The following is a 24,275-nucleotide window of genomic DNA, read 5'->3' as shown; positions in this document are numbered from 1 at the left end:
GGGTTCTTCCTCGGGCATTGCTAGCAAGTTCTCAGAGAAGCAATAGGCTGCACCATTTGGCCCATGTCTATAGATGACTATTCTGTCTAGGTGTTTGTAAGTTCACTCTGATGTTCACACAGTGTAAAAATTACTTAATAATGCATTTCTCAGAATGTGTTTTTGTCACCATGGAATGCATGACTGTTAAATACCTATTATTGCCCAAAGATTCAGTGAAAATTTAGGTGTAAAATAAATTTTCCCCCTAAAGTGATGAGGTGTAGAATTTATTGTATCAATAGGAGGGAGCTCTCACACTTGCAAATGCATTGTACAAAATCCTGTCTGTCCATGATGTGCAAATTCTGTTCCTGCATGAGATCATTCAGCTGGAATCATGCACCCTGATATTTCCAGAATTCCACCAATACATTCACAAAGCAGTTGAAAATCACAATATGCATTTTAGGTAATGAACCATCAGAGATTATTTTAATTGTAAGAAAGTGTACAAAAATATTTTGCATTTTACGTATTTTTTTAATTAACTGTAATAAAGTGAGGTGACACTAAAACAGAAAGAAACCCTGAACAGTATGATTCCTTTGCTTCAACAGTGAAGGGCTCCCTTGTACATGGAGTTCCCAAAGAGTCTTCTTCATCCTGATCATCTGTGGCCAGTGTAAAAGAAAGGCCTGACAGGGAAATTTAAGGAGCCAGCTGGGTAACGCCATATGAGGGAATTCTTGGTGACATTAAAAAAACTCACACTTCCACTTTCAAAATCCAGAAACACACCAACCTGGCCCAGAGGTTTCTCTACATAGTGAGGAAGCATTGGAGAGCTGGTCAAGAGATGGAAATGATGATCCACCTTCACACATAAAAAAAGAAATATATCCTCAGATGTAACCATTGTGCCATTCTTCCTTATCCAGGAGTCCTTACAGACACCCAGAACCCAGTCACAAGAGTCATCCACATCCAGCTCCCCATAGTGTTTCCCAGAGGAGAAGCCCCAGGCTCCCCATGCAGCAAAATAGGTCTTTCAGAATTCAAAGATCCACCTTCCTGTTCAGGTCTAAACATCCAACTTCTCACATCCTCAAACAGGCTGATATTGTGATTGCTTACTTCATAATTGAAGGAAATTTCCACTGTAGAAAGAAGAGAATGTTCCAGTGAAAAGCAATTTATACACTCTTATGTTCAGATAAGAAAGAGACTCTCACTAGAAAACACAGGTCAAGATTAAAAGGCAACTTTTGTCTGGAAAAATATTGAAATCAGAGGGTGTTAGGAAATCTGCACAAGTACATGGCTAAACTACAATGACCACAACTTCTATAAACTCAAAAGTATGAAGGGGAGGATTGCCATGCCTATGTCTAGTCAGCTACTTTTCATAACAGCTGAAAAACTGGAAGCTCTTGCACTGCAGCCAAGTCCGTAGCAATAAAATGTAAGTCCATTGCCTCTTCTCTGTCAGGGCAGAGCAGGAGGCTGGGGACAGGAGATGAGGTGGGGAGCCATTCTTACACTAAAATAAGTTATCACTTTGCCAGAAATATGACCTGCCCCTTAAGCTAGCAAATTCATATTTAAAGAGGATCTGAATCCATTTTCTGAAAAGTGCAGATTCCTTGCAAGAATTATCTTTCATGCTAGATTTCGGCACAGACTTCTTTTATCTGCCTGATTGATCATTATCTGTCCTGGAGTTCTTTCTAAGGGCTCATCCACCACCAAATCACTTTCCTATTGTTCACAGATCCTCAGGTTTGCATTGTTATTTAAGTCACTCATGTATGTTTTGGTTGATTAAAATGCACATGATTAAAGTTACAAATACTATGAAACTTCTCCTGAAATATACTTAAAAATAAACACTATCACCCAAATCACAATCATTAACAGCACTTAATTTGAAGTTGAAATGTCGTGAATTAACTCAGTTCTGTGTACCTCATGTAATACTTGTATACATGAAATTGTGTCAGAGAATGTTTCTAAGTGCTAAGGAGCCATTCTCCATGTTTTATTTTTTTCTAAGTAATTTGTTATATGGCTGATTCTTATTACATTTCACCAGCTTTTATTTATTTGTTTGATGATAGTGAAGCTATAAAGACTTATTCACAGACTATTTTCTTCCAGATGAAAGATCATTACACCAGGAAAACTGCCCATAGAAACCATGCTTGAAGACATTACATGTTGGTCCCAGCAAGGGGGCGACACTCACCTCTGGAGCGGTTGAGCCTGTGCATCAGTCCAGTGATGGGCCCTGCAGTGAGCGCTGGATTCACAGGCTGGGGCATGCGCAGCAGCACGGACTCGCTCCGGCAAGGAAGCAGGTGCAGTCAGTTAACCTTTCTGGTGTCTCTGTTTAAGAAATAGATTCCAACAGGAAACGCTTCATTCAAACCCACTTCTGATATGTAACTCCACAATCCTAGGATGGGTTTGTGGCTCTCTTAGGGAATCTTTCTAATGATTTACTCCATTTCTAACCTACTGCCACTGAAAGATAATTGCCTCTCTCCCTATCTGCTACAAAATAATTTATTTGTCTCTAATTATGATTATGAATCTTAAAATTGGGCAACTATATCCTAGTAACTTCTTCATTGAACTCTTCAAATCATTACCCCCTGAGTCATTTGGGAAAGTAAGAAACTATTAAAGTCTGATAGAGGGCATAAGAAAGCATATTCAACATAACACACAAACACTTGAGTACACACACATACACACACAATCACACTGACACATTATGTTGTTAACAAATTATGTTTTCACTTTGTTGAAAACAGCTTGATGTTTTTCATAGCATGCCTTGTGTTTCAGCTTGCAATGATGGCCAAAAACATACCTTGCCATGATGTCTCCCAAATCCTGTAGAGAGAGAAAAAAAATACTTCTTTAGAAAGTTGTTATTCTGGTTGGGTGTAGTGGCTCATATCTGCATTTTCAGCACTTTGGGAGGCCAACGTGAATGGAACACCTGAGGTCAGGAGTTCCAGACTAGCCTGGCCAACATGGCAAAACCCCATCTCTACTAAAAATACAAAAAGAAAAAAAGATAGCTGGGTGTCATGGTGCACACCCATAGTCCTAGCTAGTGAGGAGTGTGTGGAAGGAGAATCTCTTGAACTCAGGAGGTAGAGGTTGCAGTGAGTTGAGATTGGGCCACTGCACTTCAGACTGGGTGACAGAACAACACTCTGTCTCAAAGCAAGCAAACAAATGAACAAACAAGTTGTTATTCTTTCCATCTAGTCTTTAGGTTTTGAAAACGTTAGAAGTACCACATACTGTCACTGCAGCTCTTTTAAAATGTATTCTCATCTTTAACATTTATACCAGTAAGACCAATTGACAGAATCTATTTCGGATAAATTCAGGACCCTGGATTTGAGTGAGAGAAAGGTGTGAGTAGTGACCGTGCATTGCTGCAGCTGTCTACAATGTGGTCTTTTTCAGGGCTAGTCCCTGAAGGGTAATGTGCCTCAAATCAAGGGCTTTTCAAACATAGAACTGCCCAAAAAAAGGAAGAAGGAAATGTTAGTTTCTCCATAATTTCTATGTATTGTACAATGGAGACAAAACTTCACATTTTGTCTCCAATGGAGACATAATTTCACATGACATGTTTTTCTTCCAGAATTTTAATGAAATGAACTGGAGAAGAAATTTTGAAGTGGAAAATGTTCTAGGGAGATCTATTTGCACAGTTCCATAAAGCTTTGTTTCCATAATTCGGTTAGGAGTTGTCGTTTATCTCTATAACCAGGTGGGAATGTCTCTCACCAGCAATGCAGGAGATGAAGTATGTCTTTGGTACCCAATGAAATGCAAAGATGTAAATGTCAACTAATACAAAGTGTCTCAAGGGACATCCTCAGTTCTTACCTGGAGCAGCTCCACATCTGGTTTATGACTCATTTCCATTAGCTCCTGATACATTTCTTTCAAGCGTTTCTTCTTTTGATACTTGTTGATGCAACTTCTCTGAAGTTGCAGAAATATCCTTGGTGTTCCTTGTACAGTCTCTCTAAATGTTGTTTTTCTTCCTTATGGAGAACTGGATGCAGCTTCCTATACTCAACCCTGATCATCTGTGCCCAGAGATCCACATAGGCCTGGAGGGACATGGATTTTGTAGGTTACATACCCAGGTCTACTTCCACCTCACAGAACCCACGAATTCATTCTACCTTTCCTTCATTTATTTTTCATTCTTTACAAATGCTATGATGAGTTAAAAAGACCTTCCTTTGGGGGGACCAAGATGGCCGAAAGGAAGCTTCTCCAGAGTGCAGTTCCCACCGAGTTAAGAAACAGAACCAGAGCGATATCCGCGAGCTGCCCATCTGACAAAGGGCTAACCAGAATCTACAGAGAACTAAAACAGATTTACAGGAAAAAAACAACCCCATCCAAAAGTGGGCAAAGGATTTGAACAGACAGTTTTCAAAAGAAGATATATATGAGGCCAACAAACATATGAAAAAATGCTCATCATCACTGGTCATTAGATAAATGCAAATCAAAACCACATTGAGATACCATCTCACACCAGTTAGAATGGTGATTATTAAAAAATCAGAAGACAACATATGCTGGAGAGGATGTGGAGAAATAGCAACACTTTTACACTGTTGGTGGGATTGTAAATTAGTTCAATCATTGTGGAAGACAGTGTGGTTATTCCACAAGAATCTAAAAATAGAAATTCCACTTGACCCAGCCATCCCATTACTTGCTATGTACCTAAAGGGCTATAAATCATTTTATTATAAAGACATATGCACACACGTATTCATTGTGGCACTGTTTACAATAGCAAAGACCTGGAACCAACCCAAATGCCCATTGATGATAGACTGGTCAAAGAAAATGTGGCACATATACACCATGGAATACTATGCAGCCATAAAAAATGATGAGTTTGTGTCCTTTGTTGGGACATCGATGAACCTGGAAACCATCATTCTCAGCAAACTGACACAAGAACAGAAAATCAAACCCTGTGTATTCTTACGCATAGGTGGGTGTTGAACATGTGGACACAGAGAGGGGAGCATCACACGTTGGGGACTGTTGATGGGGGCTAGGGAAAGGACAAAGGAGGGTGGGGAGGGTGGTAAGAGATAACGTGGAGAGAAATGACAGGTATAGGTGATGGGGGGATGGTGGCAACAAACCGCCTTGCCATGAATGTACCTATGCAACAATCTTGCATGATCGGTACATGTACCCTAGAATCTAAAGTACAATAAAAAAATGACATTCCTTCAAAATGTTTATAATTCATCAATTCTTGAACACTTGCATAAAAGCCCTTTAGATTTAAACGTTTAAATATATGTCCTCTCAAATCTGAAATACCACTAGAAAAAAAACTAAAATTGATCATTGATTGTTAAATTATCATCAACAATATATATATTTGTTACTCAACTAGTTTGTGGTCTCAAATCTTTGTACTTCACAGCCTAAACAGTCACTCTCAGTAGAAATGTTGTTGGTATATTATAATCAGCGTCAGAAGCCATCACACAAAAAAGATCTTAGTAAACATTTTAGCCCCATCTCTGAAACTGACTACCTTTGCTCTGCCTCCTCTCTTCTTCTGTCTAAAGCCACAGTCTTGCCCCACCACTCTAAGAACTTTCTGGCATGTGTATACTATTCCTGGACTGTCTGCTAATTTGGGGATATATTGAAAAAATGTAGAAGTGTACATAGAGGAGAGAAATATTTTCTAAACTTTTTGGAGGCATTGTCATTACTCTTTCACACAGTCAGAAAAATACTAAGTATCATGCAATAATAATAGGCACTAGACAGTAAGGCGGTGTTTTAAATGGAAGGAAAAAACCACATAGACCAGGAAAGGTAGCTCAAACCTGTAATCCTAGCATTTTGGGAGGCCAAGTCAGGCAGATTTTTTCAGCTGAGGAGTTCTAGACTGGGTGACATGATGGCAAAGTGTCTGGATCAGCCTGTCTCTAAACACACACACACGCGCGCGCACACACACACACACACACACACACACACACAAATACAGATTTTATATATATATAATTAGCCCAGCATCGTGGTCCATGCCTATAGCTACTTTGGGGGATGAGGCTGAATAATTTGAGGTAGGAAGTAGAGTCAGTAGTGAGCCTTATTACCACCACTGCCCTCCAGCCTGTGTGTCCTTGTCTAAAACAAACAAAGCAAAACCCTAAAATCCTGGTTTCTACACAGTATAAATACAGAAACCCTCTATTTTTGATATTTCTGCATGATTGCCAGTGAGACTTTTAAGCATGAATACTCATTTCTGACTTTCTTCGACAGAGTAACTGAGGTTTCCAAAGAGACTTTGACTGTGTTTTACAAAAAAATATTTGCCCAAATCATTCATTGCATTCTACCTATGTATAGTCACACATTGTAACATAGGCATATTATCACTAGTAGAGTAGAACGTAACAGATTTATACACATAGATTACAATACCCCCAACCGATTTACAGAGTCTACAGAGATTAAAGAATTGTTAGATATTTGGAAACTACTGCAAAATGCTTATAATCCATAAAACAGCTAAGAAATACATGAAGTAAAAAATTAATCATAACGTTAATTTGAGGATCATGCAGCAAGACAGATGACAAAAATGTTTAATTTGTAAATAGGTTAAATGGAGCTTGTAAACCTATGGATTATGTTTAAAATAATTTTAAAGAAGAAATGGAGCTGTTTTTAAAACTCAGAAAATGACATCATTTCATCTAAAAAAATCTAAGTTTGCAGATAAAGTCCCTAAATTTTGTTTGTTTTGGTTTGTAACCTAATAGCAGCTCCTACTCTGGAAACTATACTTACCTCAGAAATAGATCTACGTTCTCACCAAAGCTTGCTGTCCAAAAAGATGAAGTCAGCTCAGGGATCAGGGTCTCACAGTGCAGTGGCGGTAGCTTTTGGAAGTCTCCAAGGCCAATTGCAAAGCCACTCTGTGGGTTCTGGAGAAGAATGAGCTCGGCTCCTGAAGTGTCCTTTTCTACATCTCTGAATGCCACACCCCTTTCCTCTAATTGACTGGATTTCAGGGGGTGTAGGTGGGTGTTAATATAGATGATGAAGTTTCTTCCAAACAAAAGTTTTTTTGTTTTTTTATGGAGTTTCGCTGCGTCACCCACGCTGGAGTGCAGTGTAGCTATCGCAGCTCACTGAAACCTCTGCCTCCGAAGTTCAAGCAATTCTCCTGCCTCAGCCTCCCAAGCTGCTGAGATTACAGGTGCCCGCTGCCATGTCTGGGTAATTTTTTTGCGTTTTTAGTAGAGACGGGGTTTCACCATGTTGGCCAGATTCATCTGGAATTCCTGACGTCAAGTAAGCCGCCTGCCTTGGCCTACAAAACTGCTGGGATTATAGGCCTGAGCCACAGCCCCCTGCCGATTCACTTTTATTGTAATGTAAGAATTTAATCTAAGGACACTCCTGGCCTTCGCTCCAGTAGGGATATTTCTCCTGCTCCTCGTGCTCCAGAGGAAGCATTCCCAGGGCCTCTCAGCAGCCGTAGGACATAGGATTCCCTCCTATATTAACTGGCACTGCTCATCCCAGCTCAAGAGGTATAGGGAGAAAGTCCAGAAAGCTCTAGCCAGGTGCGGTGGCAGGCACCTGTAATCCCATCTACTGGGGAGGCTGAGGCAGGAGAATCATTTATGCCCTGGAGGTGGAGGTGGCAGTGAGCCAAGATTGTTCCACTGCACTACAGCCTGGGTGATGTAGTGAGATTCTGTCTCAAAAAACACCATAAATCAGTAAAGAAATATAAAAAATAAAAAATTGATGATCAGAAATATAAGAAGACCTTCACGACAAAATAAAAAGTAAGCAGAAAGAATATAAAATCGTAAATATAATTTGATTACTTTAACAAATATAGAAAAAAATAAAGGAATTTAATCAATTAGTATAACAATCGTGTTATCTTTAGGGGAATATTGGGAGAATTGTTTCCTTATTGTTTATAATTCTTTCCATTTCTTTTTGTGGGTAACATCAACAATGAGAATAACAATTTAAGTAGATTTCAAACACGGTGTATTCCATGAAGCTGATTTTCTAAGTTTAAAAAAAAAAACGATGCTTTCTCTCTTTGACAAAATGCCTCATCATTTGAAATATGGTTTGTTTAGGACACACAGCTTTTTCTTCCTTTAGTGTTTCTATATTTGTTTCATTTTCTCCAAATGATAGTAAAGATCCAGTCTGTCTCTGTTTGATGTTTACAATTCCTGAAACAACTGAGCAATGCATTGCACATAATAAAGTAGTTTCTCCCTAGGTAAATTAAGCTGAATGTTGAATTTCCAACCAAAACTTTGAAACTGAAGGAAGAGCTATGTCTTCATCCTTCTTTTCTTGTATCATTTCTTTCCCCTGTAACAAAGGATACAGGGTGTTAACACAAGATACAGAGAAAGAGAATGTGTGTGTGTGTGTGTGTGTGTGTGCATGTGTGTGTGTTTGTGTACATGCATTTACATATGTGTAACCACATCAATTTTTGTATTTGTAGCAATGCCTTGTGAATTTGATTCAGAGGCCCAAAGCATTTTATTAAAATTATGTTTCATTTGATTGTCTCATCTGTTTATGGCAGCTGCTAACAGGGATTCTGTGTTTCATTTACCATATGCTATTACAAAATCTGAGTTCATGATGCTAAATTCATAAATATTGAATATAGCTGAAATTCAAATCATGGGGATTTTAGTTATTTCTATTTTTCCTTTGTCAACAGGGTATGATTGAAAGAACAATATGGACCTCCTATTTCATTCTCAAACTAGTATGAATTTAGGCAAGTTATTTAACTCCTGATCTTTTGTTATCTCAACTATGAAATGGGGCTTCTACCCTGCCCAACTTGCAGAATTGCTCTGAAGATGAAAAACCACATATTGTGTAAACATTCGAAACAGTAATTGGCTCATAGAAAGTGGTCAGCCAGTTGTGAATGCTAACTGTTAGTAAAACTAAATTACAAAATGAAAGAGATAAATTAATGAATAACATAATTAACGCTTTCTTAATGTAATGATTGTTTCTCATTGGTTAATTAAGTTGTGACAGAATTGGCATGTTGAACTCAGTGCCTCAGTGTTCATCTACTCAGGGCATGTTGATACACTGTCAGTTACGTTGAATCACTCTTATTGCAAAAGCCACCCCGTCACTGCTTTTGGAATGTGAGTTCTGTGGAAGTGTTTAAATCATAGCAGGCAGCCGAATATCGCAGAAAGACTGAAATAAACCTGCGTTGTGTGTTCCTAATAGGTTTAACTTTAAAAATAAGAATATTATTAGTTATCACTTGGTAAATATTTATAATTTGTCAGGAATCTTACTAAACATTAGTAGATTATCTTATTTTAATATTGATATTACTTCTGTGAGTAGATTACTAGGGTACCTAGGTGAAGATAATTTTGTCTATGTTTGCATATCTGGGTTTATCAGTTATTTATTATTCTGGTGTAAATAACAATCACTATCATTTTTCCCATTGGCACATGCAGCTGTTCCTGTTCTTTCATAAGCCTCAGCAGAATAGTTATAAGACTTAAAAATAGGGTAGCTATGTATGCTATTGTTCTTAATTTGCATATGATAGGATCTTAAAATATACATTTCGTGCTTGAAAAATACTGTCGTGAATTGTACAGGTCTACTTAAGCACACCATTTTTAAAAAATAAATACAGTCAGCCATTTCTATCTGTAGATTTTACATCATCCAGTAAAGGTGAATAGAAAATACAGTATTATTCACTGGAATCCCAGGTACTTAGGAAATCGAGAAAGGAGGATGGCTTGAGCCAAGGAGTTTGGGGCTGTAGAGAGGTATGAGCAAGCCCCTGCAATCCAGCCTGGCAAAAAAGCGAGATTCCATCTCTTAAGCAAACAAAATAAAATACAGTATTGAAAGAAACGAACCCATGTATGTGAATGGCCAACTTTTTACTTTTAAAGATGATAAATTATAACTTGCCAAATTATTGTTTTCAAACATATTTTTAAATATTAGTATGCATACAGGAAATGATTTTGCTAAAACTATAACAAAGTAGAAAAGACATAAATCCAGGAAAAAGGCTTTTGAGTAAATAAATTTATTTCTATGGAAAAAATTGCAACAATTATTTTTCGCTTAGCTTTGTTACGTTACAACTTTTATCACAGAATGATACGCAAGATATGAGCTTGAATCTGAGACGCTTAGATGTAGATAATAAAGAAGTAGTGAAAAATGTAAGGTAAGAGAATTATGAATGTGTTTCTAAAAACAAAATAAAACAAAACTGTTACATTCCATTTGGGCCCTTAGACATGATTTTTGGAATTATTTTCTGTTTTATGTTATTGCCTACTTCACTGTCTTAACAGTGTGAAGACCAGGATGATCATCTGATGTTTCTGTAACGAGCATTTATTCATCTTTAGGGTTTCCAGATAGACTTTTTTATAGGTAGGAAAAGAAAAAATGGCTCCCTCTTATAATATCAATTTTCCTTTTTTTTTTTTTTTTGTACTGTAGAAAAATATCCTGGTTGATTTCTTGTAAGCCATTAGCCACCAGGAACGTGAAGGAGTGCTGTGGCAGCAGCCTGAACCACAGAACCTGGGAACTGGTGTACCCCTGCATACCCTCTGGGCCAGATGCCGGAGACGTCATTTCCAAAGCAGTTTGGAAGCGCGTTTTTGGAATTTCTCTCCAATGTCTTCTACTCACAAAGACTGACATCTTAACACTTGGCAAAGAAAAAAATATTTAAAGGGTCCAGATCTATTTATGTAAATAAGCAAGAGTGAGTTTGTAGTGGATAACCCAAAGTTGGATACATAGTGCATAATAAATTTATTCATTTTTTGTTGATGTGCATTTGGATTTCTTTTTGTATTCGGGTTTTGTGAGCATGTCTGCTAATGCAAATATTCAAGAGACTCTCTTTCCTGACAGCACCTTCAGATAGGTGGAATATCTGGGTTATAAAATCTGTGGATCGTCGATTCTACTGGGCAGTGCCACATATCATTTTAAAGTGATTTTATTTATTTATATTTCTAGTAACAGGGTAATATTATATTATATAAAATAATAGAAGCATGGGTGATTGTGGCAAGTTAAAGAAATATAAATAACCCACTCTTATTAAAATCCAAGGCATTTGAGGGAAGAACAATTTATACATTGAGCATCAAATACTTCAAGTAAGTTTTGGAAGACATCCAGAGGAGTGTAACTACTTTCTTGTAGTTTATCAAAATCCCATAATAAGGTTAGGCAGGTAGGAAGATAGGCACATTTGCATTTCAGAAAGCAATCTAGCCTAGATGAAATAGAAGGGCATCAACCCAGCAAGAGAATAGAACTAATTTGTGTGTGTGTGTGTGTGTGTGTGTGTGTGTGTGTGTGTGTGTGTGACAGGGTCTCAGTCACCAGGCTAGATTCAGTGGCACAACCTTAGCTCAATGCAACCTCTACCTCCTGGGCTTAGGCAATCCTCCAATCTAAGACTCCCAAGTAGCTGAGATTACAGGCATGCACCGTCATGTCTGTCTAACTTTTGTATTTTTTGTGGAGATGAAGTTTCACCATGTTGCCTAGGCTGGTCTTGAACTTCTTGGCTTTACTAGTCAATCCATCCAGGCCTTCCAAATGCTGGGATTACAGGCGTGAGCCACTATGCCAGGTCCCAAAATCTTTTCTCATGGCAACTGCTGGCATGTAGACTTTACCCTCAGAAAAGATAAGACTACCCTCGTCCTTTGGATTTCAGCATAGGTGTTAATTCTATTAGGAAGACTTTCAGGATGACTGTCCCTTCCTTTGTATCACCTACTAGACCATGAGCTCCTTAAGATCTGAGTTTTGATTTTTTTTAAATTTACTTTAATTTTCGGGACTCATGTGCAGAACGTGAAGGTTTGTTACTATTTTGGCTCCAATCCCTACGCGTATGGAGAGTCCATAGTAGACATTCCTTTTGTGAGTAATCAGAGAAACGCACATGTGAGACCCTCTGGAACATTCTGTGCTTTGAACAGAAGAGCTGCACTGCACTGTAGGAATTGTACTATGCCTTTGTTATGGGATTTGGCCGAGCATGCCAACAGGATTTTTGTGATGTCATTGATAGAGAGTGGGACAGTATTATAGATGTGGGACAAGGTGAATATTATTATTCTATAAAATGCACCAAAACCTTCACAACACTTGAAAGCTTTGCTAACTTGCAGTCAATTCTGCCAGTACGCAAGAAGTATTTCCCCCAAAATATTGTATGCAGTTTGATGGCTTAGGAGCATACTTTGGCAACATATTTAATGTCACTGATATGAAAACATTTTTCAGAGACAGACTTCCTGGGTTCAAACCCTACTTAATTTGAGTATAACTATGGGCAAATTATTAAAATTTCCTGTACTTAGGTTTCTTATTCTTTAAATGAGTAGAAAATGTTATTTATTTCATGAAGTTGCTGTGAGAATTAAGTAAGCTAGAACATGTAAATCACTTAGAACACTTTTTGGCATGTAATTCATAATTAATAAATGTCTGATGTTTTCACTTGAATGACAGTATTTTTTGTTAGGTAATAAATACCACTTTTTCTCTCTTACCTATTCTGCATGGTGACATAGTTGTAGCATAATAAATGGTATTGCAACTACTGTTCATTCTTTTTTATGCATCTCATAAGTTGGTTATTGTTTATTTCTGTCTAATACAGGGCATTCTACACAACATAGCATTGAATTTTTACTGAAAAGTGAGAATACTAAAAAGTCTTTCTTCTCTACACTTAGGTAGATAATATACGACATTTTAAAAAGTGTTTGAAGCAGTTTTCAAAGAACAACATTTCTGGAAAACTCTGCATATATGTATCTATGATTACCTTTTCTTATCTTTTTTAGATCTATTTTTTGAAGCATAATGCTGATCAAATGACACCAGATAACATACTAATTTGCAATGCCATAGATTGATTAAAAAGACAGCCACTCAGTCTTCTTCTAGGATATGCTGGCTTTTATTAAGTTTTTAATTGTTTTAATGTCTGTTAATATGTAAATGGTGACTTTTGTTTAGATTTTTACTTTTTTAATTTCTAGCAAAGTTTGTTAGTTTTAGGTTTATAGAGATGAGCTAAATCCCCAAGCATTAAATAATTTATTAATACAACTATGTGTAAACATTGATGATTTATTAAATCATGGTAAATCACAACAAAATCTGTTAGCATGACAACTATGTTAAAAATATCTTTTATACACTATTAAAGATAATTATTCATATAATTATTGTATAAATAGCAGCCAGGCACCTTGACTAACACCTGAAATTCCAGCACTTTGGGAGGCGGAGGTAGATAGATCACCTGAGGTCAGCAGTTTGAGACCAGCCTGGCCAACATGGTGAAACCTCATCTCTACTTAAAATACAAAAATTAGCCAGGCATGGTGGCAGACACCTGTAATCTCAGACAGTTTGTAGTCTGAGGCATTAGAATTGCTTGAACCTGGGAGACAGAGGTTGCAGTGAGCTGAGATCATGCCATTGCACTCCAGCCTGGGTGACAGAGGGAGAATCCATTTCAAAAAAAAGGTAATAATAATAACAATTATTATTGTGTAAATAATATATAATTTTAAAAATATGGATATATACATTGTTATTGATACTTATGTACATATATATGTAAAGTGTCTGTTTTAAAATTATTCAAAAAGGTGTATGAATTGAAAAATATTTTATTTTTATATAAAACAATCATTATGAAATGGTCATAAAATAGTAAAAATAAGAAAAAAGATTGATAAAACTAAATCCACTAAGCATTATATATAAAATTATACGGAACAACTGAGTTCCTCCAACACTTTTTTAAACAAGAGAGTCAGTTCAGATGTGTTAGTAATCTCAGTTAATGTTTTATCTTTGGACATATTCTGATAAATAATGGCTAGGCACTTAAGCAATTACAATTTTAAAACTCAGCGTAAGAAACAAAATTGTAAAAGTTAGCATGGTTCCTCACACCTGTAATCCCAGCACTTTGGGAGGCCAAGTTGGGAGGATCACCTGAAGTTAGGAGTTCCAGACCAGCCTGGCCAACATGGTGAAATCCTGTCTCTCCAAAAGTACATAAATTAGCTGGGCATAATGGCGGGCTCCTATAATCTCGGCCACTTGGGAGGCTGAAGCTGGTGAATCACTTGAATCAGGTAGGCAGAGGTTGCAGTGTGCCGAGATTGAGCCATTGCACTCCAACCAGAGCAACAGAGTGAGACACTGTCCCCAAAAATAAAAGTTAGCATGTGAAAAATAAAAACATATTTAATGAAATAATTGCTTTACATAAAATATTTCTTTGAAAACCTGTGCTTAAGTCAACTTTCTTGCATCTGATCCCAAACTTGTCTATTGACCTTAGAGCCCCCAAATGTGGCTTTCTATACTCTATAATCTAATCAGGCAATTTACCCCTTCCTGTGCAATCCAATCAGTTTCAGGAAGTGGGTGTGGTCTTGCGTGGGCCTATACACTATAAAAGGATGCTTGTCCACACACCTCTCCTTCAGTGAGGACCCACTGGATTTGTGGCTGTTGGACTTTGGAGTGCCAGAAGTTACTTCTAATCTGGATATCGACAGAGCTTCTAGAAAGACCATTCACAGTAGTCTTGTGAGTATCAAATTTACGGTAAACCCATCATGCTTACTTTTTCTCTTAAAAATACTTTAAATTTACCTGGCAGCATGCTTGGATGTTTTCTTAGCAAACAAGTAGCTGTCCTAGTCAAATCAAGATAAAGTATCTTTCATTTGTAACATATGATTTGTGTTCCCTTGCTATTTGATATTTTTTATGTGACTATTTTCTGTATTGTTAGATTTTTTTAGGTGTGAAAAGATACCTTTCCATGGTTTCATGCAGTGATAGAACCCATCAAATACCTAAAATGTTCACTAAAATATGGGCATGTAGTAATGGTTATAATGTACACCACAGTACAAGTTAAAAATGTAGAATTGCTTTGAAAATTCATGTTGCAAAGATCCTATTTGCTGCCTCTTTACAATTTTCAGTTTGCAGACTACACTGGAAAGCTGTTGAAAATAGATCTAACCAGCCTAGTGCACAGGCCCATGCTTGTAATCCTAGCACTTTAGAAGGCCGAGGTTGGGAGATCTCTTGAGGTCAGGAGTTAGAAACTAGCCTGGCCAACATAGGGAAAAACCGTCTCTACTGAAAACTTGAAAAAAATATCCTGGTGTGGTGGTGGGTGCCTGTAATACCAGCTGCTTGGGAGGCTGAGGCAGGAGAATTGCTTGAATCTGAACGTTGGAGGTTTTAGTAAGTTTACAACAAGAAAAGAAAGAAAGATGGAAAGAAGGAAAGAAGAAAGAAAGAGAAAGAGAGAAAGAAAGAAGGAAAGAAAAAAGGAAAGAAAGAACGAAAGAAGAAAGAAAGAAACAAGAAAGAAAGAAAAGAAAAGAAGAAAAAGGAAAAGAAAGAAAAGAAAAGAAAGAGAGAAAGAAAATAGGTCTAACCAACTGGTAAGGGGTCCCAAGAGACTGAGGCTTACAAATCACTACAGGGAAAGGTGAATTTGTGACCATGCTTCCATTAACTGCATTTCTGGATTTTCTAGTTTAGAGCAGAAAACCGAAAGCTTGTCTTCACTTTTTTGTTATTTTAAAAGATAATCGATCAGTTGTTGATTAATTCTTGCCCTTATAGTTTAAATACTATTTCAGAATGTGAAAGTGTTCTCTCTGATCATCTGAATTGACTATGGAAACAACTTTTCTAAATTAATAGACATTATTTACATTCAATTTATTGAAAGGGAGAGTTTTGATATTTTGATAATTTTAGAGTTTACAGTTGAAGTCCACTTTGATTGATTAATCAATCTTAGATAAAACCTACTGCATTTATAATTGTCTAAGATAACTTTATAAGTGAATTTGGAGGAAGGGAGTGTAGAATAATAGCGTAGATACTAAGTGTCTTTCATATATTATCATCATGGAATCATTGAGAGAGATAGAATGACAGAGACAGGAAGAGAGTCAGAATGTGCTTCTTCATTAGTCAGCTTATATAAGCGACTCAGAAATCATCCCAACGTTTACCCTCTTCCCAGGATTTAAGCTTGTCTAAGTAATTGGGAATGATTGAGAGCACTGCTTGTTTAACAATAATACCATGAGGACTTTCGTCTCATTTTCCCATTTGAATCACAGTTGAATCTTCACATCTATGGGTTTTATACCCATGGATTCAACTAATCTCAGATAAAAAATATCTGCAGGAGGAAAAAGCAGCTGTACTGAATATTCATTTTTTTGTTGTTGTTGAGGCAGTCTTGCTCTCTTGCTCATGCTGGAATGCAGTGGTCAGATCTTGGCTCACTGCAACCTCTGCCTCCTGGGTTGAAGAGATTCTCCTGCTTCAGCCTCCAGAGTAGCTGGGACTACTGGAGGTTGGTGGATCACGAGGTCAGTAGATTGAGACCATCCTAGCTAACATGGTGAAACCCAGTCTCTACTAAAATTAAAAATTAGAGACTGGGCTTCACCATGTTAGCTAGGATGGTCTCGATCTGCTGACCTCGTGATCTGCCATCCTCAGCCTTCCAAAGTGCTGGGATTAGAGGCTTGAGCGACTGCACCCAGTAAAACATGTACATATTTTTAACAATCTTCTTGCTGTTCCTAAACAGTATGGCATTACAAATATTTATATAGCATTTACATTGTGTTAGGTATTCAAAGTCATCTAGAAATAAAGTATTCAGGAGGGTAGACAGGTTACATGCAAATCTTACATCATTTTCTAAAAAGAGATTGAACATCTTAGGATTTTGGTATCTCAGGGAGCCCTGGACCCAATCTCTAATGGCTACTGAGGAAAAACTTCATGAATTCAGTATGTTGGCTAATTTACTATGTCTCAGTTTGTACTGGAGCTAAATTGTGGGATAGATTGGACAGAACTCAAGTAGACAGGGAAAATTGTCTACCAGCCTTTTTTTCCCCCTATCATAGGGGAAAATACAAATAAAATAAGAGAGAGAAATTCTCAGAATTTTTTTTTTAATTTTCAGAAACCTGGATTCAGCAGCCTGCAGGCCTTCCAGAATGAGGTCACCTACACCATATGCATGACCTGCTTCATAGACTGGGTCACCATAGCCTGTGGGCACAACTTTTGCAGGCCCTGCCTCTGCCTCTGCTGGGAAGAAGGCAGAGCACCACTGCACTGCCCTGCATGCAGAGAGAGCTCAGAGAAGTCCGACTTCAAAACCAATGTGGCCCTCAAAAAGCTGGCTTTCCTTGCCAGACAGCCCAGACCTCAGAGAAACATCCACAGCTCAGACAAGCTCTGTGTGCGACATGAGGAGACTAAGGAGCTCTTCGGTGAGGCTAACAGGAGATTGCTCTGTGGGCCCAGCTCTGAGTCACCAGAGCCCATGGCTCACAGCCACAGCCCAATAGGATGGGCTGCCGAGGAAAGGAGGGTACGTGATGCCTCTAAGGCAGTTTGAAATCTACAGAATCCTAAATCACAAAGATGAGAGCCTATGATGATGGTGATGGGAATGCAGATGGTGGAGGTGGTGATTATTCCACGTCAATCATAAGGCAGAAATGTGTCCTTTCGATGTCGCTAATTTGACACTCTAATCAAAGCTGTGTTGAGCCTTCACTAAAGCAGGTTTCCTTAGATACATTGTTCAAATGTGTGAATGGATCTGTGTGGGAGGTGATCAACAGCAAAACACTTTTCAAAGCCAGTTTCTCAGAAAATTGATGTTATTATCTGAAGGGTCCCTTAAAACTCTCTGTTATGTTTCTATCACTTTTAGCTTCCAAATTATTAGGACGAAATTTGTTTAACATGGAAAAATCTGACCACTCCACTCTAACTTAAATTCATGATTCTTTCAACTACAGCCTTTTATTTATTGGTAACAGGATGAAATCTATACTGTCTTCATTATTGCTAAGCTTCTTATTTATTTTGCAGGATAAACTCACAAAGGAAATGGACTATTTATGGAAAATCAATCAAGAAACACAAAGCGATCTAAATCAGGAAACTAGCAACACTCATTTGATAGTGGTAAGAATGAAAATGTTTCCTTTTGTTTTTATGCAAATAAACACAATGTTGGCTTATAATTTTTAGCTAAATTCAGACTACCACCTAAAAGATAGTGAATGCATCCCATAAAAACGTAATGATTTCAATTGATATAATAGGAATCACAAATAGAGAAGCCCACACAAGCTACCCAAGTAATTTTAATATGTTGGATAAATGGCCTATTATGTATCCTAGTTCAAATTTGAAGGTTGGTATAAACCTTTTCAGACACTAGAAATGAGACAACATTATACTAAGGTGGGGTGTGAGGAAGAGGAAAGAAACAGAATAGTATACAGAGGAAAAATATAGTAAAAAAAAAAAACATACGCATAATATGGTGTATGGCTAAATTTTTTTTTAACATTTAGGCAAACCAGGCATGGAAAAAACCTAAAAGGCATAAGATTAATAGGGGAAATAACTGATCTGGTGAAGAAGCGTCACAGAGAGATAAACTAGGAGTCTTTATATAGGTTTTGATTTAAACTTGGAAAGAGAATGGGAACTTTTTTTTTAAATGACAAAAGAAATAGCAAATATTGAAGACTTTGCAAGAGGCAGAAAATTTATCAAATTGCTTGATTACACCCAGAATATAATTATTGCAGTTTTCTGTTGAGAGTGACAACATGTAATCCTTTTAACCAAATGTCTCTGCAGGACTAGGTGGATTTAAGGAAGGTAATAATCAATATTCAAGATCAAAAGATGCATCAATTTCTTGAAGAGGAAGAGCAACTTCATCTACAGGCACTGGACAGAGAAGAAGAAGCGCTTTTCCAACAACTTCCAAACAGTCAAGTGAGAATGACTCAGGATTTAGAAAAGATGAAAGACATGTACAGAGAGCTGTGGGAGCTGAGCCACATGTCTGGCGTGGAGCTGCCCCAGGTGAGGAGGGAGGGTCCATCTCAGAGACAGGAAGCCTTTGCTGGACAATGCTGCCAGGACATGGAATATCACCTGCATAGGTCACTACTGTCAGCTAAGTAACACCTGCTGTCTGACACCCATCATTACATTTGTCCAGTCATTTATTACTGCATGCTTTGGTAATCTTTGGGAAGTTTTTGCATTATGGTATGTAACATAGGAAAATATTCTCTTCAATCAAATTAGGAGTACTAACCACACAGAGAGGCTATCCAAAGTCAGCAGAACCCCAGGCCAGGGGAATATTACTAATATTCCATTTATGTGCCCTAGCTCCTCCCCACTCTCTGAGGTCCCATACAACAGTGATTTACTGAAGACATTTGAGGCTTTTCCCCTTGCGTGGGCAAGGTTTGTAAAAGTTGTTCATCAGTGTCAGTGTACTCTGTTTCTCATATGGTTCTCTGCTTTGTTTTAATAGCTGTCATGTGTTTTAAAAGGTCAGACCTTTCCTTGGGAATAAGATTAGGAAACTAATGACCCTGGAAACCCAGGTATCCTTGCTTCACTCCACAATCTCTTGCTGAGCTCCTTTGTTCTTAATGTCCGCCAATGAAGTGTTTCATGGTTTAGTTGAGGTTCCATTACTAACGTAACCTGGAATGATTCCTTAGAGGGGAATAAGAAAATATACATTATTAAAACACTGAAACAAAAAGAAACAAGAGTATGGGAAGTTATGCAGAAGGAAAATACTTTCATAATTAACATTATCTTTTATTTCTTTGCAGGATGTGGGAAATGCTTTGGCAAGGTGAGTTTGCACTAAAATAACGTTATTTCTGAACAGGGCATTCTCTTGTTAATGAAGTGTGTGTATACATTTGAGCTACTAACATCATCCTCAGTGGCTATTTTTGATTTTGTTTCAAAAGAGGCCCTGAGGTCTTTTTCTTCTTGGTCTGGAAAGTTTTCATCTTAAAATTTGTATGAATTCAAATATACTTAAAAACCATTTTCCATTCTGAAGTTTGTTCTTCCCAATTCATCCATCCTGTCCAGCCCTAACCCACAGACCTTTCTAAAAAATTATTCTGAGAAATCATAGCAGTTCCTTCTACTCTAGAGGGGTGGGAGGTAAAAAAGACAGAGGTAGGAGGGAGATGCCCTAAGGATGGGCTGAGGAGGGAGGTTTGTTCCCCAAAGCTTCAATGACCTGGACCTGCTCCATCACAAGACACACAGTTGTAAGAAAGACCTCAGGAAGATGGTTGCCTCAGGACCCTCAGCAGCAGGGCTCTCAGGCTGGAATCAGACTCCTTTGTTTTGCACAAAAGATTAAGTCCTTTGTCTCAGGGAACATTCTCTGTTAGACACCGACTAGCATTAGTGACAACTAAAGGCTGAAGTCCCAAATGTTTTGGTCTGAGTTTTCTGCTCTTTGAAATATTGCCAGGATTTCTGTATTTTCTCAGGGGGTGTGATGGGCAGAGGGAGCAATGACTTTTGATGCCTTTAGAAGTTATGTAATGTCTGAGAAGAATATGTCTGGAGAAATTGAGTTTTTATGCAAGTAAAATTTAGTAAACGTAACATCCTTCTGTTCCCAAGAGAATGAAATAAAATGTATACCCAGTTAACCAAAACATGCAGAATTCTGAGGAAACATCTTGTATGAAAATATGATATCTTTGTACAACTGTGTGATTAGCTCTGGGCCTGGAAGTGTAACTGAGGCCATTGTTTTTTTGCAGGACTGATTTGGCACAGATGCAAAAGCCCCAGCTGGTGAACCCAGGGCTCACTTCATGGGGCATAATTGGAGTCCTAGATATTCTCAACAGATTCAGAGGTAAGAGCCTGCTGCTTGGCAGTCCAGACTCATCTTCTTCCTTATTAGGTCCCTTGGTTGAGGCTTTTCCCATTTAAGTTTTATTATTTCTGACATGTAGGTAATACAGAGTTTTCTAAAACATCTGCATCTTCCATGCCTGCATAGTAATAATACAATAGATAAAAACTCAATTTCCTGACTTACAGTTTGAAGAAAATGTAAAACAAGATATATACTGTATCTGCAGAATCAGACGACAAAGAAAATTTAGGTCATATAGTTATGAAGACACTAGTTCTCACAGTGGAATCAGTATTTCATGTTTATTCATTATAATTCAATTTTGATGGCATAGATTTGGCATAATGGCTTTTAAGTGGTTCTATTCTATGTGCATTTATATGTATTCTACAAGTGACCTTTATTATATATAAAATCAGAAAGTTTTGATCAACATAGAAAAGGACTAAAATATCCATAATCAGGACAATTCTGATGCCATCAGATACATCTCATAACCACTGAAAGGTGAGGGATTGTGAACATGGCCTAACCATGTTAGGCCCATTCTAGAGAGCATGTCTAGGTAGCAAAGGGCAAGAACCTGGAGTAGATTAAATCAGGGGCTAAACAGATAACGTAAAACCAGAATATTCTTTTCAGAAACTTCTAAATTTTACATGTGTTAATTTATACCAAATATTTAATAATTTACTTTCCAATGAATACATCACAACACAGTGATATTTACTTATTGATGATCTTATATAATACAAGATTTTTCTACTAAAGAAAAAAAAACATTTTAGATATGTCCTGAAACAAACTATGCAGAGATAGACATGAAATCATTACTTCACCCAGTGATGTGGTCATATTTTTCTCTATTATTTAAAGTATAATACATAATTGTATGTGCTGTGGAGTTGTAGTAACATTTCATCTTCATGGATGCTTGGGGCTGAATTCTTGTGGCTTCTTTTATTTGTATTTTCTTTGAAGAAGATCAGATGAAGTGAATACATGGACCACAGAGCCCCTGCCCCTCAGCACTCACTGAGTGCTTGGCAGTATTTTTTCCTTGGCAGTGGGTAATGCTCTGAGTACAGAAATGGTTCCTCGCTCTATAAGCCTTTCTGAGGACGTGAGACAAGTGACATTTGGAGATGACCATCGCAGTGCAGCCATGGATCCCCCGGGAGTGGAGAGCTTTGCCNCAGGACTGATTTGGCACAGATGCTAAAGCCCCAGCTGGTGAACCCAGAGCTCATTTCATGGAGCATAACTAGAGTCATGGACATGCTCAGCAAACTCAGATGTAAGAGCCCCCTGCTTGGCAGTCCAGCCTCATCTTCTTCTTTATTAGGTCCCTTGGTTGACACTTTTCCCATTTACGTTTTATTATTTCTGACATGTAGGTAATACAGAGTTTTCTAAAACATCTGCATCTTCCCTACCTGCATAGTAATATTACAATAGATAAAAACTCAATTTCCTGACTTACAATTTGAAGAAAATATAAAACGAGATACATATTGTATCTCCAGAATCAGAAGACAAAGAATATTCAGGTCATATAGTTATGAAGACACTAGTTCTCATGGTGGCATCAGTTTTTTGTGTTATTTATTATAATTCAATTTTGAAGGCTTAGATTTGGCATACTGGCTTTTAAGTGGTTCTATTCTATGTGCATTTGTATGCATTCTACAAGTGGCCTTTATTATTTATAAAATCAGAAAGTTTTGATCAACATAGAAAATGACTAAAATATTCATAATCAGGACAATTCTGATGCCATCAGATACATCTCGTAACCACTGAAAGGTGAGGGATCATGAACGTGGCCTAGCCACGTTAGGCCCATTCTAGAGAGCAGGTCTATGTAGCAGAGGGCAGTAACCCACAGTAGATTGAATCAGGGGCTAAACAGATAATGTAAAACCAGAATATTCTTTTCAGAAACTTCTAAATTTTACATGTGTTAATTTATACCAAATATTTAATAATTTACATTCCAATGAATACATCACAACACAGTGATGTTTACCTATTGATGATCTTAAAGACAAATAATACAAGATTTTTCTAATAAAGAAAAAAAACATTTTAGATATATCCTGAAACAAACTATGCAGAGATAGACATGAAATCATTACTTCACCCAGTGATGTGGTCATATTGTTCTCTATTATTTAAAGTATAATACATAATTATATGTGCTGTGGAGTTGTAGTAACATTTCATCTTCATGGATGCTTGGGGCTGAATTCTTGTGGCTTCATTTGTATTTTCTTTGAAGAAGATCAGATGAAGTGAATACATGGACCACAGAGCCCCTGCCCCTCAGCACTCACTGAGTGCTTGGCAGTATTTTTTCCTTGGAAGTGGGTAATGCTCTGAGTACAGAAATGGTTCCTTTCTCTATAAGCCTTTCTGAGGACGTGAGACAAGTGACATTTGGAGATGACCATCGCAGTGCAGCCATGGATCCCCCGGGAGTGGAGAGCTTTGCCCGTGGGAAGCTCAAGCATTCTCCTCCTGCAGGCATTACTGGGAAGTGGATGTGACCGTCTCCTCCAACTGAATTTGGAAGTCTGTAATGATTCCAGGACAGCAGATACCAATATTACTATTGATTCTGATGAAAGGTTTTTTAAAATTTCCTCAAAGAGCAGCAGTCACTATAGTCTCTCTGCCAACTCTCCACCTATAATTCATTACGTGCAAAGGTCTCGGAGTCGAGTGGGGGTGTTTCTGGATTATGAGAATGGAGCTGTTTCTTTGATGTTTATAAAGCTTCTCTTATCTATGGTTTTCCTCCTTCCTCCTTCTCTTTCCTTCTGAGGCCTTTCTTTTGTTTTGGTTTCACATGAAAATTTGATTTCATGAAGATTTATTGTGACCTCCCACAAATGAGGCAAATAGTGTCCTGAGACCTTATCTGAGGAAAGAGGTCTATGTGTGAGAGCCTGTGAGCTCATTGTAACTTCATGGAATGTAATTACTTTATGGTTATAAATGAAATAACCACCTTGATTGTATACCTTTGCTAATTATTTTAGTAAATTATTGTGTAATGTTTACTAGAACATCAACTATAGCTCTTTTTTTGTTGTAACAGGCTTGTTGAGCTCCATTCACTTACCGTGAAAGTCCTGCTCTAATGTATTTAATTCAGAGGTTGTTAGCATATCACACTTGTGCAGCCATCAGAACTACCTGCTTCCTGGGCATTTTTATCACTTCCAGAAGAATCCCAATAACCATTAACATTTATTCTCCATTCGCCCTCCCCCATTTCTTCACAACACTTAATCTATTTTTATTTTGTGCATTC

General features: G+C 37.6%; 2 pseudogenes; one reads left to right on the top strand and one right to left on the bottom strand.

Annotated features, from left to right (window-relative positions):
* Positions 1 to 644: 644 nt before the first annotated feature.
* On the bottom strand, positions 645 to 3,930 carry LOC119469876 (annotated as a pseudogene).
* Positions 3,931 to 10,256: 6,326 nt separating this feature from the next.
* On the top strand, positions 10,257 to 23,811 carry LOC108298321 (annotated as a pseudogene).
* The last annotated feature ends 464 nt before the right edge of the window (positions 23,812 to 24,275 follow it).

The sequence above is a fragment of the Cebus imitator genome, unplaced genomic scaffold, assembly GCF_001604975.1.
Source record: "Cebus imitator isolate Cc_AM_T3 unplaced genomic scaffold, Cebus_imitator-1.0 Scaffold935, whole genome shotgun sequence".
NCBI classification, from domain to species: domain Eukaryota; kingdom Metazoa; phylum Chordata; class Mammalia; order Primates; family Cebidae; genus Cebus; species Cebus imitator.
The sequence above is the reverse complement of the archived record's forward strand: the minus strand, read 5'-3'. Positions and strand labels throughout refer to the sequence as shown.